The 16,688-nt window shown below is 42.5% G+C and overlaps 1 protein-coding gene across 4 annotated transcripts in view; it reads left to right on the forward strand.

Moving 5' to 3' along the window:
• The window catches only part of eps8l2 (EPS8 signaling adaptor L2), a 164,153-nt gene that overhangs the window by 48,725 nt on the left and 98,740 nt on the right, over positions 1-16,688 (forward strand). Inside the window, exon 1 of one of the 4 annotated variants that reach the window (XM_072592189.1) lies at positions 5,145-5,272. The exons of the other annotated variants lie outside the window; for them this stretch is intronic. The gene's annotated coding sequence lies outside the window, so the exon portion shown is untranslated. Of the gene's footprint in view, positions 1-5,144; positions 5,273-16,688 lie in introns of those variants that run through there. 4 annotated transcript variants of the gene reach the window in all.

Here is a 16,688-nt window from a genome sequence, read left to right on the forward strand (position 1 = left end):
AAATCATTTATGTAAATGACAAAAAGTGACTTGCTATTTTTTTTGAGAATGCTAACAAGTCATAATGTCTGCTAAAGTGAAAACTGTAAAAATCAACAGACATTTAAGATAAGGAGGAAGATGTCAACAACTTTGAGTCCAGTGTATTTTACATCCAGCAATCCCACAGCCAATCCACTCATTTTGGTCTTTTGAACATTCCATCAGTGGGTGTGGCTTCGGTTGCTAGGCCCCAGCCTCCTGAATTCCTGTTCAATGCCCCTATGTCTCTCTCTCGTACTTTTCTCTTTTTAATACTGACCACTTTAGCCAAGTTTGACCATGTGACTTTTATGTGGCGTTGTGGAGTACTGTTCTACATAATACTCCCATGAAGGAACATGGAATGCTTCATTACTCTAAAGACAAGTTTTGGTTTTTTTAAACCTTTCTCCCATTGGTACATTAATTCAGTACTTCAGTGCATCTACTTTATTAGAATTCTGCAAGGTAACAGATACGTTTAGCAACTTGTCATGCATTTAATTTAGAATTGTAGTATCTAAACTTGTGGCTCCCAATAGTTAATTTAGAGCTTTTTTTAAAGAAGGATCTTCAGATAGAGAATGTTCTAGTTCCTACATCTACTTCAGTTTTACTGTGGAAGGAAGGGTAAAATATCCAAGTTTTTACTTCCGAGATAGTAATGAAATGCATGCAGGGTAGCAGTTGCAGCACTGCGTTTGGTCTCTGCGTTTATCTAGTTTAGATCTTTGAAACGTTAGAGATTGAAGTTATTGAAATGTATTCATGGTCTAAAAACAAACCGAATGATTGACTTCAAGAATGTCAGTTGCAAGAGTTGGCAACAGCAGAAGAGAACACAGGAGAAAGAGATCAGGTCTGTCTCTTTGACCAGTTATTGAATTGAAAATATGTTGCTGGAAAAGTGCAGCAGGTCAGGCAACATCCAAGGAGCAGGAGAATCGGCATTTTGGGCATGAGCCCTTCAGGAATGAGGAGAGTGTGCCAAGCAGGCTAAGATAAAAGGTAGGGAGGAGGGACTGGGGGAGGGGCATTGGAAATGCGATAGGTGGAAGGAGGTTAAGGTGAGGATGATTGGCCGGAGTGGGGGTGGGGGCGGAGAGGTCAGGAAGAAGATTGCAGGTTAAGAAGGTGGGCTGAGACAAGGTGGGGGGAGGGAAAATGAGGAAACTGGAGAAATCCAAGTTCATCCCTTGTGTTTGGAGGGTTCCTAGGCGGAAGATGAGGCGCTTTTCCTCCAGCCGTCGTGTTGCTATGGTTTGGGAATGGAGGATTCCAAGGACCTTCATGTCCTTGGTGGAGTGGGAGGGGGAGTTGAAGTGTTGAGCCATGGGGTGGTTGGGTTGGTTGGTCCGGGTGTCCCAGAGGTGTTCTCTGAAACATTCCGCAAGTAGGCGGCCTGACTCCCTAATATAGAGGAGGCCACATCTGGTGCAGCGGATGCAGTAAATGATGTGTGTGGAGATGCAGGTGAATTTGCGGCGGATATGGAAGGATCCCTTGGGACCTTGGAGGGAAGTAAGGGGGGGGGGGAGGTGTGGGCGCAAGTTTTGCATTTCTTGCAGTTGCAGGGGAAGGTGCTGGGAGTGGAGGTTGGGTTGGTGGGGGGTGTGGACCTGACAAGGGAGTCCAGAGGGAGTGGTCTTTTCGGAACGCTGATAGGGGAGGGGAGGGAAATATATCCCTGGTGGTTGGGTCCGTTTGGAGGCGGCGGAAATGACAACGGATGATATGATGTATATGGAGGTTGGTGGGGTGGTAGGTGAGGACCAGTGGGGTTCTGGCCTGGTGGTGATTGGAGGGATGGGGCTCAAGGGCGGATGAGCAGGAAGTGGAGGAGATGCAGTGGAGAGTATCATCAATCACGTTTGGGGGCAAATTGTGGTCTTTTGAAGAAGAAGGCTATCTGGGTTGTTCGGTATTGGAACTGGTCCTCCTGGGCGCAGATGCGGCGGAGATGAAGGAATTTGGAATATGGGATGGCGTTTTTACAGGGGGCAGGGTGGGAGGAGGTGTAGTCTAGGTAGCTGTGGGAATCGGTCGGTTTATAGTAAATGTCCATGTTGATTCGGTCGCCCGAGATAGAAATGGAGAGGTCTAGGAAGGGGAGAGAGGAGTCTGAGACGGTCCAGGTAAATTTGAGGTTAGGGTGGAAGATGTTGGTATAGTGGATGAAGTGTTCAACCTCCTCGTGGGAGCACGAGGCAGCGCCGATACAGTCATCGATGTAGCAGAGGAAAAGGTGGGGGGTGGTGCCAGTGTAGCTGCGGAAGATGGACTGTTCCACATATCCTACGAAGAGGCAGGCATAGCTGGGGCCCATGCGGGTGCCCATGGCTACTCCTTTGGTTTGGAGGAAGTGGGAGGATTGGAAAGAGAAGTTGTTCAGGGTGAGGACCAGTTCAGTCAGTCGAAGGAGGGTGTCAGTGGAAGGGTACTGGTTGGTACGGTGGGAAAGGAAGAAGCGGAGGGCTTTGAGTCCTTCGTGATGGGGGATGGAGGTATATAGGGACTGGATGTCCATGGTGAAGATAAGGTGTTGGGGACGGGGGAAGCGAAAATCGTGGAGGGCGTGGGTGGTGTCCCGAACGTAGGTGGGGAGGTCTTGGATTAAGGGGGACAGGACCGTGTTGAGGTATGCAGAGATGAGTTCGGTGGGGCAGGAGCAGGCTGAGACAATGGGTCGGCCGGGGCAGTCAGGTTTGTGGATTTTGAGCAGGACCTGACTCCCCTCCCCTATCAGCGTTCCGAAAAGACCACTCCCTCCGTGACTCCCTTGTCAGGTCCTCGCCCCCCCCACCAAACCAACCTCCACTCCCGGCACCTTCCCCTGCAACCACAAGAAATGCAAAACTTGCGCCCACACTTTCCCCCCTTATTTCCCTCCAAGGCCCCAAGGGATCCTTCCATATCTGCCACAAATTCACCTGCACCTCCACGCACATCATTTACTGTATCCGTTGCACCCGATGTGGCCTCCTCTATATTGGAGAGTCAGGCCGCCTACTTGCGGAACGTTTCAGAGAACACCTCTGGGACACCCAGACCAACTGTACCAACCACCCCGTGGCTCAACACTTCAACTCCCCCCCCCCCCCCCCCCCCACTCCACCAAGGACATGCAGGTCCTTGGACTCCTCCATCACCAGACCATAGCAACACGACGGCTGGAGGAAGAGCGCCTCATCTTCCGCATAGGAACCCTCCAACCACAAGGGATGAACTCAGATTTCTCCAGTTTCCTCATTTTCCCTCCCCCCACCTTGTCTCAGTCCCAACCCTTGAATTCAGCACCACCTTCCTAACCTGCAATCTTCTTCCTGACTTCTCCGTCCCCACCCCCACTCTGGCCTATCACCCTCACCTTAACCTCATTCCACCTAAAATGTTTCCAATGCCCCTCCCCCAAGTCCCTCCTCCCTACCTTTTATCTTAGCCTGCTGGGCACACTTTCCTCATTCCTGAAGAAGGGCTCATGCCTGAAACGTCGATTCTCCTGCTCCTTGGATGCTGCCTGACCTGCTGCACTTTTCCAGCAACACATTTTCAGCTCTGATCTCCAGCATCTGCAGTCCTTACTTTCTCCCAGTTATTGTACTGCACAATGTTTATCATTACCTTGAATGTTACTTCTCTTTAATAGATGAAAGTCAGATTATTACCAATTTGTAGGGTTTACAAAAGAGCGCTTAACACATCCAAAGGTTGGTGACACCTTGAGACATAAATTTAACAGATGGAAGTCTCAGAGAGGTATCTGAGCTAATTTCCCTTATTCAGAAAGGCAATAACAAAATTAGTTAAACAATCCATCATATTCATGTGACACAAAAGGAAGCATAGCAAGTTAAATTCACATCCGTGATCAGGTAAGGTTAAAATTCAGAGGGAGATTTAAAAAAAGTTTTAAAATTGCTATAGGAAGCATGTGACCATTTTATAGAAGTTCTATTAACCCCTTACTGCATTCAGTTTTTAAATGCACTACATTAACTAATACTGCATAAACATGCTGGTATTTAATGAAAGCAAATTTTCCAAATTTAAGTAGTAAGGCAAACTTGTCCATTGCTTAAACTTATTGGAAAACTCTTAATGCACTATTTGTGATTTTGTCTCCATTTATTGCTTGTTTGATTTTGAGTGAAACACCGTGCAAGTACTCTTTTTGTTTGGAAAACCTGGCCCAATTTTCAAATACACATTTACCATTGGTAATGCAAAGGTTCAGGTCATAGTGAGGGAAAACTAAAGGAAACAATTAGACACAAAACGCAAACAAAATAAAAGACAGAAAATATTGAATTCAGAATATTTGTGAAAAAAGGCCTCTATTCAAATGCTAACCAGAATTTTCTCTTTCAGATGATAATGGATTTGTTGTGAAATTCCATAACTTTTTTTTTATCTTGACTTCATAGTTGGGGAGAAATTTTCAGTTAGATTTTAATGTGACTGTGGTAACTGTGCCAAAGCAAAGAATGAACATTTTATAATTTGTGTCTGTCAACTAACAGTAACCTCCTTTTTACTTGGCACTAGCTGATTTGTAACTCTCAGACTCATTAGTTTGAGTATGCTCCTACATGTATATAAGTGTCTCATTAATACTCCTTACATAATTTCAAGATCGTTCTCACAATAGACTTGTTGCAGATGCTACATAGCAAATGCTTGACAAAACTGGGAAAGGAATAAGTCACGTGCATATGTTTAACTGGAAAGCCAAGTGGTATTAGCATTCGAAATAAAGCGCAGTGAGAGAAATGAAATAAGTAGAAAAAGTGATATCAAAGGTAACTTGAGAGGTATAGGATAGACAAGTAGGAAGGGAAATATGGCAAATTTCCAAAACATCTGCTCCTGTGGCCTAATAGCCAAGTAAAAGGAGAAAAAATCAGGATGCAGACTATATAAGTTGAAAGCAATGACACTGAACTGTGTTGCAAGCATATGCAGTTGGGTAAGTAAGTATATGTGGACTTTACATGAAAATGGGCAATATCGACACTCGAACTGTTCACAATACCTTTTGCTCGTCGTATTACTTTGCCTGAGTGCTGTTAATCCATGTTGAGGGGTAAATAGGAAATAACCCAAGTTTTCTTTAATAGGCACAATAAAACTTGGCACGCGATGTAAGTGGCAGAATACATTCCCATTATATAATACTGCTATTCACTGAAGGAAGCAAGTGGGCTTGCAGTTTCTCAAAATGGAGAAAGGTGACCAGTGATGTTCCACAGGGGTAAGTATTGGGGCCACTGTTGTTTGTAATAGACATAAATTATCTAGAAGAGGGCACAGTTGGTATGATCAGCAAGTTTGCAGATGACACAAAGATTGGTGGAGTAGCAGAAAGCATAAGGGAACTGTCAGAGAATACAGGAGGATATAGATAGACAAGAGAGTTGGGCAGAAAAGTGGCAGATGGCTCTCAATCCAGACAAATGTGAGGTAAGGCAAGTCGAATTCTAGAGCAAATTATACAATGAATGGAAGAGCCTTGGGAAAAGATGATGAGCAGAGAGATCTGGGAGTGCAGGTCCATTGTACCCTGAAGGTTGCTGCACAGGTGGATAGAGTGGTCAAGAAGGTATATAGTATACTTGCCTTCATTGGATGGGGGACTGAGTATAAGATCTGGCAAGTCATGTTAAAACTGTACACTATGTTGGTTTGGCTGCATTTAGAATACTGTGAACAGTTCTGGTCGCCACATTACCGAAAGGATGTGGATGCTTTGGAGACGGTGCAGAGAAGGTTTATGACTGTGTTGCCTGGTATGGAAGGTGTTAGCTAGGAAGAGAGGTTGAGTAGGTTAGGTTTATTTTCACTAGAAAAAAGGAGATTGAGGAGGGACCTGATTTAAGGTTTATATAATCATGAAGGGTTTAGACAGGGTTGATAGAGACAAGCTTTTTCCCAGGGTGAAGGATTCAATAACGAGAGGTCTTGCTTTTAAGGTGAGAGGTGGAACGTTCAAGGGGGATACACGCGACAAGTACTTCACACAGAGGGTGGTGGGCGTTTGGAATGTGTTACCAGCAGAGGTGGTAGATGCAGGCGCGGTAGATTTATTTAAGAAGCATCTGGACAGATGCAGGAATAGGTGGGGAGCAGAGGGATAAAAATGCTTAGGAATTGACTGACAGGTTTAGACAGTACATTTGAATCGGCTCAGGCTTGGAGGACCGAAGGGCCTGTTTCTGGGCTGTAAATTTTCTTTGTTCTTTATAACAGTACAGTCTTCATATAAAATGCCTGATGAGATGCATAGATTCTGCAATGAGGAACATGGTGACAATGTATCCAGAAACCTTTTCTTATTGGTTGCTCCCTCCCTCTCTCCTCATTTCCTTCCCCCCGGCTCCATTTTAATGCCTATAAACCTTTCCAAATTTGCATTAGTGCAATAAGGAAACAATACTTTTAATAAGTAACCTAGCATTACAAGCAAGGCAGTTACAAATATTTGATAAACTACAGCACTCTACTTACCTTGGCCTGTGATAAATCAAACCCCATTCTTAAGTGCAATAAAAAGTATGAATAATCCTGTCATTGGTTCAGGCTTAACAGAATTGTTTGGCGATCCTAGTTCTTTAAAATGTTTTAAAAGGCCTGTATTTCTGTGAAAGTTATGTTGACCATCTTGAATATGGTAACAATAGTTGGCTTTCTTTCCAGAAGTTTATAAAATATCAAGCATGGTTCACATTAGCTAGCATCATGTTTGCAACAGAATAAGTTAAAGGATTGAGAGTTTGCGTACGTGGTGGAATTACCAAATTTAGCACATGTTATTCTACCTCTACGCAATAAAGGCAGATCTTACCAAATATGTTCAGATGACTATTTTTTCATCCAAGATCACACAGCATTCTTCAGATTGGTAATATAAACCAACCAAATGAGTTTGAAATCCTGGTATCGATTTTGAACAGCACTTTATTTTTAGGATTTAATGACTTTGTGAGTATAAATATTTTGGGCTGTATAGGCCATGAGGTGTTTTGTTTGCCTAATCACCAGTTACTCAATTGTATTTTAATATTTTCATTTTCATGCCATCATGGAATGTGGGTGTCATTGGCTGGGACAGTATTTATTGCCTGTCCTCAATTACCCTTGAAGGCCGCCTTGACCCTCTGAAGTCCATTTGATGTAGATGAGCCACAAAACCGTTGGGGAGGGAGATCTCCGGAACTGATTGTGTCTTGTCAGGAACTGATTGGGTAATCCGCACCAGTTTAAAAGGGATCCATTCTCTATGGTTCGCAGTTCCACTTGGTGTGTTTAATGAGTAAATGATTGACAGGATGGAGAGCAAGCAGGTAAAAATACAAGTGCCTAAAAGTGATGCAAATACATAAAGTGCCATTAAATATGAATGGAGAAAACAGTCATGCAGTTGAAGAAAGCGTAAAGTAATAGTAAGTCAATACCCTTGTCTACAGTCAGTCTGTAATGAGTTTACTCATCTTTTCCAATCAATATAACAAGCAGGATGATGTGCGAGGGACCTGTGATATAATTAAAGAAGAAAATAGAAATGTTGTGTACTCTGTAATGTCTAGGTGGGTATAGCTGTTGAGTCAGTGTGGAGCCCTGTGTATAGTAAATAGATTTATTTAGGGTGCCTGATAATTAAAGAAGATTATATAGCAGACATGGTGTTATGACTGAGAGCTTCTAGTGAAGTTAAGGTGTAACATAATAGAGCTTTTGAGAGCTTAATAGTGCTTAAAGGTAAAATACTCAATGAGAGTACTAAAGAATATAGATGAGTAATGCATATATAATCTTAGAATCCATCCACCCCAGAAGGAACCCATTCAGTCTGTTATATGTATGTCAGCTCTTTGAAATAGCAATACATCTAGTGCCACTCCCCTGTAGACTTGCAAATGTTTTCTCTCCAGGTAATGATCCAAGTGTGTGTATTTTTTTTTTGAAGTGACTGAAACTGTCTCCATTATACTTTCAGGCAGTGCATTCCCAATCCTAAATACTCAGTGTGAAAAGACTCTTTCCTTACATCACTGTTGCTTCTTTAGTCAATCTCAAATCTTCCAGCAGTGAGAAGAGTTTCTCCCTATATATTCCATCCACTTTGTGATTTTTGAATACCACTGTCAAATCTCTTCCCAACCGTTTTTCTCCAAGGAGGAAGAAAACGTGACCTATTCAGGTGACTGAAGTGTCAGTGAGGGAGCACTTTTTGGGGCCAGCGACCATGATTCTATTAGTTTTAAAATAGTGATGGAAAAAAGATAGACCAGATCTAAAAGTGCTAAATTGTAGAGAGATCAATTTTGACTGTATTAGCCAAGAACTTTCAAAAACTGATTAGGGGGCAAGTAAAGGGACGACTGGAAACTGGGAAACCTTCAGAAGTGAGATAATGAGAGTGCAGATAGAGTATATTCTCATTAGGGTGAAAGGAAAGGCTGGTAGGTATAGGGAATGCTGGATGACTAGAGAAATTTGAGGGTTTGGTTAAGAAAAAAAAGGAAGCATATGTCAGGTATAGACAGGATAGATCGAGTGAATCCTTAGAGTATAAAGGCAGTAGGAGTATACTTGAGAGAATTCAGGAGGGCATATAAGGGACATGTGATAGCTTTGACAAATAGAATTAAGGAGAATCCAAAGGGTTTTTACAAATACATTTAAGGACAAAAGGGTAACTAGGGAGAGAATAAGGCCCCTCAAAGATCAGCAAGGCAGCCTATGTGTGGAGCCGCAGGAGATGGGCGCGATGCTGAATGTGTATTTTGCATCAGTGTTTACTGTGGAGAAGGATATGGAAGATATAGACTGTAAGGAAATAGATAGTGACATCTTAACTCCGTAAAAGAGGATAAATCCTCAGGACCTGAACATTTGTACCCTTGAACTCTGGGAAGCTAGAGAAGTGATTGCTGGGCCTCTTGTTGAGATATTTGTATCATCGATGGTCACAGGTGAGATGCCAGAAGACAGGAGGTTGGCTAACGTGGTGCCACTGCTTAAGAAAGACGTTAAGGACAAGCCGGGAACTATAGACCAATGAGCATGACGTCAGTGGTGGACAGGTTGTTGGAGGGGATCCTGGTGGACAGGATGTACATGTATGTGGCAAGGCCAGGATTGATTAGGGATAGTCAACATGGCTTTGTGCGTGGGAAACCATGTCTGATAAACTTGATTGAGTTTTTTTGAAGAAGTAACAGAGTTGATGAGGGCAGAGTGGCTGACGTGATCTATATGGAATTTTAGTAAGGTGTTGGGCAAGGTTCCCATGGGTGACTGGTTAGCAAAGTTGGATATCATGGAATACAGGGAGAACTAGCCATTAGGATACAGAACTAGCTCAAAGGTAGAAGACAGAGGATGGTGGTGGAGGGTTGTTTTTCAGACGGGAGGCCTGTGACCAGTGGAGTGCCACAAGGATCGGTGCTGGCTCCACTACATTTCGTATGATTTGGATGTGAGAATAAGAGGTATAGTTTGTAAGTTTGCAGATGACAACAAAATTGGAGGGGTAGTGGACAGTGAGGTTACAACGGGATCTTAATCAGATGGGCTAATGGGCAGAGAAGTGGCAGATGGAGCTTAATTCAGATAAATGTGAGGTGCTGCATTTTGGGAAAGCAAATCTTAGCAGGACTCATACACTTAATGGTAAGGTCCTAACGAGTGTTGCTGAGTAGAGAGACCTTGGAGCGCAGTTTCATAGCTCTTTGAAAGTGGAGTCGCAGGTAGATAGGATAGTGAAGAAGGCATTTGGTATGTTTTCCTTTATTGGTCAGAGTATTAACTACAGGAGTTGGGAAGTCATGTTGTGGCTGTACAGGACATTGGCACAGCCACTTTTGGAATATTGCGTGCAATTCTGGTCTCTTTCCCATCAGAAAGATTTTGTGAAACTTGAAAGGGTTCAGAAAAGATTTCCAAGGATGTTACCAGGGTTGGAGGATCTGAGCTATAGGGACAGGCTGAATAGCCTTGGGGCTGTTTTTCCTGGAACATTGGGCTATTGCAGAGGACTACAGCACCTCTGATTATGTATCCTATTTACAATTTCTGCAGCTGAACCTTTTACAACAGCCAGGGTTCACAGTAATGAAATTGAACAAAACTTGGTTAACCTGTATTGAAGTAATAGTCAGCCTGCTACCACAATCAACCCAAGCCAATGGATCTGTACTTTAGGAAAAGCCAGTCTGTGAACTTGTATCTCAGTAAAGGTCAGTCAATGAAGGCCCAGTCTTCGAACCAGCCTGCTTGATTGGCACTTCATTCACTACACCAAACATTCACTCCCTCCCTCCTCCATCACCAGACAGTGGCAGCTGTATGTACTGTACAATTGCACACCGATCATTTGGTTAGCACTTTCCTAACCTGTGATTTCTCTACCACCCTAGAATGATGAAGGCAGCAGATACTTGGTTGCAAGGTCACCTGTAAGTTTCTCAAAGTCACATGCAATCCTAACTCGAAACCAAATCCATTGGTCATTCACTGTCCATTGGTCAAAGTGCTGGGACTTCCTCCCAAAGTGTGGGTGTCCTTAAACCACATGGACTGTAGTAATTCAAGAAGGTTGCTCACCACTACCTTGTTGAAAGCAATCAAGGATGGAAACAAATTTGCTGACCAACAAACTGCCCTGCCTGCCGAGCTCCCACTCCATAAAGGATTCTTTAAAAACCTCTCAGTGAATCAGCAGCACTGAGAGCTCATCCAGAGAGCAGGGGACAGATTGTGTTCTGTACCTTCGAGAACTTCTGAGATGCAGAGAAATTTCTTCACTTGGGTTTATCAATCTTTGCAATTCTCTGCACCGGAAAGCTGTATTGCAGTCTCAGCATTTGAATACATTCCAGATTTAGGCCAATAGATTCTTGAGCTCCTCTATGTGGAGTTGAGGTTAAGGATCTGTTTAATTGGTGGAGCAGATTTGGGTCTCCTAATGCTCAGATTGTGGAGGATAAGCAGGTAGCCAGGAATCCTTGCTGCAGTGAGTACTGAAGTTCTAACAAAACATCAGAACTATACATTCAGCTCCCCAAAGATCTACTGAAAGATGTTTTTGCTTCCAGCTATCCCTTCATATATATATATGCTCTCCACATTGAACCCACTGTAGAGTGGCTGGTCCTCATTGTCTGGTACACTCTGGTTTGTTGGAGTGGCTGTTAAGACTAATGGGAGAGCAGACTCCTGTCTGTCTGTCTGTCTGTCTCTGAAGGAAAGTATTATGACTGCAAATGTCGATTTGACTCTATTTAATGTGGTTGACTCTCAACTCTCTAAAATGGCCTAGCAAGCTATGCAGTTGTATGAAACTGCCAATAAGTCTCAAAAGGAATAAAGCTGGATAAGCCTACCGGCATCAACTTAGGCACCAAAAATGGCAATGGTAGACTCAGCCCTGTTAACCCATGAAATATTCCTGCTCCTTGCCAACATCTAGGCATGCCAGAGTCTAATGTGTTCATGCACATGAAATCATACCATACAGAGGATACTCCAGATGGCGCAATCACTATGCTTGAGCATGTTCTGTCCCACTAGCAGGGCAGACCCATCAGAGTTGATTCTACAGAGGTATGCAGTCAGGAGAGAGTTATCAGAGGATTCCTCAATCTAGGCTTCATGGGGTCCAGAGCATATAGCATCAAAGCATTCACACAGAGGGTGGCACATATATGGAATGAGCTGCCAGAGGAAGTGGTAGAGACTGGTACAACTATAACATTTAAAAGGCATCTGGATGGGTATATGAATAGGAAGGGCTTTGAGAGATATGGGTCAAGTGCTGGTGAATGGTACAAAATTAATTTAGGATATCTGGTCAGCACAGTCGAGTTGGACTGTTTCTGTGCTGTAATCTCACTGTCGGAGGTGGTGAGGAAATTCCCTGCTGATTATCACGTACTGCCCTTCGACTGGAATCAGCACTCCTCCATGTTCAACAACACTCTGAAGAAGCATTGAGGGTGGAAGAAGGTACTGAGTGGGGGCCAAAACCCCTATTAACCAAGCTGACAGAGTCTGAAAGGATGTAGCTGCCAGTAGCAGGTGGTGAAGGAGTGAATGAGAATACTCACCACACCTGCCTGTTGCAGGTGCACCTGTCATGATGGAGTATCGGTAAGAGGGCTCACTGTACAGTCATCGTGGAGACAAAATCCTATCTTCACATTGAGTGAACCCTCCCTCATTTTGTGTGGCACTATCACTTGGGTGAAGAGAGTAGACTTTGAACAGATCCAGTAACTTAACTGGGGATCCATGAGATGCTATGGGCCTGCAGCAGCAGAATGTACCTCGATTTAATTTGCAATCTCCACTCAACCATCAAGCCGGAAGATCAACTCTGGTTCGATTAAAAGTGCAAAAGGAGCATGACAGGAGCATCACCAGGAATGCCTTTAAAAGAAATTGCCAAGCTGGAAAACCTCCAACAGGGGGTTACTTGTATGTCAGATGACTTCCATATCTGATTCCATATCTGTTGCTGGATCAGATCAAAGCTCTGCAATCCTACCACACTAGGTTTTTGGTGCTGGATGTGGCTCTCCAAATTGCCTTCATGCACTGGCTGTATTCTCTGACCAGAGAAACAATGGAGCCCCAGCCTCTGAGGCAGAAAGAGGCTCTGCGTCCTCACTCTCTGAGGCAGCATGGGAGAACAAACCAGGAACTGTTGCGAATGTCACCCAAACCCGTTGCAAATAAATGTCACAGTTGCATTCGCAAATCTCCTTGGCCTGTTCTGAATGTGCGTGTCTGGTTGCAAGAGTTGACTGATTTCTGATGGCACCTCCTTTTAAAAGTGAAATAGTTTGGGTGGAAGTAAAAGAAGTGCTTCTGGCAGATACTGGTGTTGTGTGTTTTAGATTAGAGTGGTGCTGGAAAAGCAGTTCAGGCAGCATCCGAGGAGCAGTAAAATCAACATTTCGGGCAAAAGCCCTTCATCAGGAATACCTAGTTGTGTGTTTTACTCAGTTTGCCAGTCGATGTTTGTGATATAATCAGCTAACTGTCATGTGAGCTATAAAATTCTCATGCTGCATCTTAACCCGGGACCTCTTAACTCCCTACTGACAAGCATGCTTATGTTAAGCCCCAATAATTGGATCCTTTCACGCTCGGAGCTGTGAGCAGCACTAGGACCTAGAATTTTTGTCCCAGTTCCTGCTCTTCAGTTGTAATGCAGTAGTTTAATGTTGGCCCAGATATTACTGTGTGCATATGAATGCTTTGTTGGAAATAATAGGTAGTTGTATTAAATGTCCACTGGATTCTTCAATATCCTGGCATCCTTGTTCAGTTTCTCATTTGAGGGATAACATGAGCATTGCTACATTAGCTATAATACCTTGTTGGAGATGGTTTTTGAGACACCTATTAGTTGAATGAGGCTTCCTGTCTCCTCTTTGCTCTACTCCATCGCCCTCATTCTGCTGCCTTGTAGGGAGTTAATGTTTTGGGGTCAGGTCACCCTTCCTCAATGCGTTTAGTTTCTGATTTATAGCATCTGCAGTCCATTTGATTTTCACTACTTCTGGTTGACTCCTTAAATCTTCTAACCACTAAATACATCCACAAAGTCAAAAATATATTAACTAATTGGTGAGTAATGAAATAAAAAACAAAGTGCTGGAGAAGAAAAGAGTTAACTGTTAGTTTGAGACAAGAGTCATTGCAGCATTAACTTATTTCTTGCTCCGTATATGCTGCCAAACCTGCTTAGTTTCTCCAGCACTTTGCGGATACTGGAGATCTTAAGCTAAAATAGAGTTTTGTTTTTTACTGCAAGTCATGATGTCTTTTAAGCTTCCATCTGCAAAATGCACTTGTAGCTGTGTGTTTGGGTGGAGTGGTGGGGCTAAGAAAAACCAACAGCGCACAATCAAAGCAGCATAACACAGTCAAGTGTCACAAAGTGTTGACTGTGGTAATTGTAGTTCATGCTTACAATACCCAGACTAATGAATCTGTGGTGTAGCATCCTGCTTGTCAAAACTATACTCGCACAGTGCAAATGCCATTTTGGCATGAAGACAATATCCATGGACATGGATCCCAATTTTGCAACCAATACATTGCTTCACAAAGCTATGTGAAAAGCTGTGTTTGATTGAAGCATTTGGTGCAGTTTTAAAACAGTCATCCCAAACTTGTTATTGCTTGTCTGCTCTCTGCCTTTATTCCTGATGAAGGGCTTTTGCCCGAAACATCGATTTCAGGCAGCATCCAAGGAGCAGCGAACTGCTGTGCTCTTCCAGCACCACTAATCCAGAATCTGGTTTCCAGCATCTGCAATCATTGTTTTTACCTCCTCGGCAATTTTCAAGGTCAATCAGGATAATTCAAGGTATCAGAAACATAACTAGGTTTAATTAAAGGAAGTTAGTCTGCTTTTATTTGAAAATTAGATTAAACGATTGCTGAATAAAAATTCCACAAACTGACAAAATCCCAATGGTATCAATATTATGCCCAAGGATTGCTACTTAATAATTCATGCACTTTATTGCACATTTTATAATTAGCAGGATAAAATTTAACAGATTTATTATTTGACTCTAGTTGCCAAATGATTTTGCAATTATTAACAAAGCCTTTCTTTTCTAATGGACTCTTGGGCAGTGGAAATGTCCCTATCTCTGGAGTAGGAGGTATAGATTCAAGACGCAGAGGTTCATCATAACATTTCTGAAAATATTGATGTTTTCTACTCTGGCTGGAGCACGTGCCTTGCTCCTTACCTGCTGTTTCTAAAGGCCTGTTTGTATTCAACTAGAAATTGAGTGAACTGCACTCCAATGAAGCCAGTTAATCTCCATACACTGATTTCTTTTTAATCAACCTTTTATATTTTGTGCAATACAATGATGGCCAGTGCAGCTTCAGATCAACATTGTGCAACTTTCCCACCCTCCTGGAGTGACATATTGAGTTTGCCTCCGCGAGTATTTCACTTGATGGCTATTCCTGATGAAGGGCTTTTGCCCGAAATGTCGATTTTTCCTGCTCCTTGGATGCTGCCTGAACTGCTATGCTTTTCCAGCACCACCCTCTAGTCTAGAATCTGGTTTCCAGCATCTGCAGTTCTTGTTTTTATCCTGAGGCAATAATTATGTTAAATCTTTGAACATAAGAAACCAGGCACGGATATTGTAGCACTGAAAAGTCCAACACATTAATGACAGCCAATTACTATACAGGAACATTACTTTCTTAGGGTACAAGTGTGTTTATTCGATTACAACAAATGTGTTCCTGTAAAGGGTGGGACCAAGATTAGAGTACTCAATGTCAAGGAGTATTTGGAATTGGATCTTTTAAAATGAAGAAAAAGAGAGGCTTATGGTAGATTTTTCAGAGCTCCTTTCTGGCAGAGTCCTAAGAGGAGTATAAAAAGTGCAGGGAAGAAAGTTGAAAAACCAAGCTTTGGAAGGTTAAAAGTATACGAGAGAGCATTGGTGGGTAAAATAAAAGTATAACCAAAAGGGTTTTCAAAGTATAAAAAGAACAAGAGAATAACTAGGTGAAAAGTTAGGAGCCAGACAAATAATGTGTGAGAGGAGCCATGAGAAATGGGTGCAGTCTTCATTTCATTGAACTTTATTTTAACCACTGCAGTGAGGTCCTCAAGCCAAATCCCTGGAGTAATTCACCTCATTGGTCACTTTGTTCCCATTCTCTTCCATGCGTACCTTGAGATGTTCCCCTACTCTACCTTCAGGATAAAACCCCACAGTATCCCTATTTTAGCAGGCTGTTGTATTAGTAACTTAGCTTACCTGTGAACATTCTGTTTTGAAAAACGCACAAAAGTAGAAGTCCTTTTGATTCGCCAGTGGGAGCATGACGTGTGTTGTGGTCATTGTCATTGTCCTCGTTAAGGCTGAGGTATCCTGTTGAATTATTCTCCTCTCCGAGCTCTTCTTCAAGTAGTACAGCTCAAGTTTCATCTAAGTATCAGTTTGAACCTTAATGAAAACCCAGACAAAAACTGTCTCTTCCTAATCAAAACCTGTCAAAAACAGATTAGTTCTAATATAGGATCTTATTAGGTACTGGTTACTGTTGTACTTGCCTATATAATAAATCGTGCACTCTAAATGAATGTTCGGCACATTAAAATGCCCTAATAAAATCTCAACACTTTTTTTTTTTAAAAAAGTACCTTTTGCCACCTCAAATGAAACCCTCTTGACTTCACTGATGGCAATGTTGCCTAGCAATTCATGACCAAGATAGTTGGAGTTTGGATTGGATTGATACCTCTGTACAGCAATAGTTATCATGTTGGCCTTTAGAATCTGAACAAATGTATAAACTGTTAGCTCTATATATAAATCTTTCAGGATTTATTGATAAAGAGTAAATCAAAAGCTGAACTGCTTTAGATTCTAAATGCAATTCTCTAATGTTTACTTTGAAAGCTAACGTTGGTATTTTCAATAAAATATAATTCTGGAGTCTGCTTATCATAAGATGAGAATAGGTTTGGTATAATATAGTTAACTGACCAGACTAGACCAAATTCTTTTAACTCAATCTTGTTACAACATGACATTGACAGCAACTTCCAAACCCACTGTTTGCATGTTCTCCCTGTGTTTGCATGGGTTTCCTCTGAGTACTCCAGTTCC

This window comes from Chiloscyllium punctatum, chromosome 22 (assembly GCF_047496795.1).
Source record: "Chiloscyllium punctatum isolate Juve2018m chromosome 22, sChiPun1.3, whole genome shotgun sequence".
Lineage (NCBI taxonomy): Eukaryota > Metazoa > Chordata > Chondrichthyes > Orectolobiformes > Hemiscylliidae > Chiloscyllium > Chiloscyllium punctatum.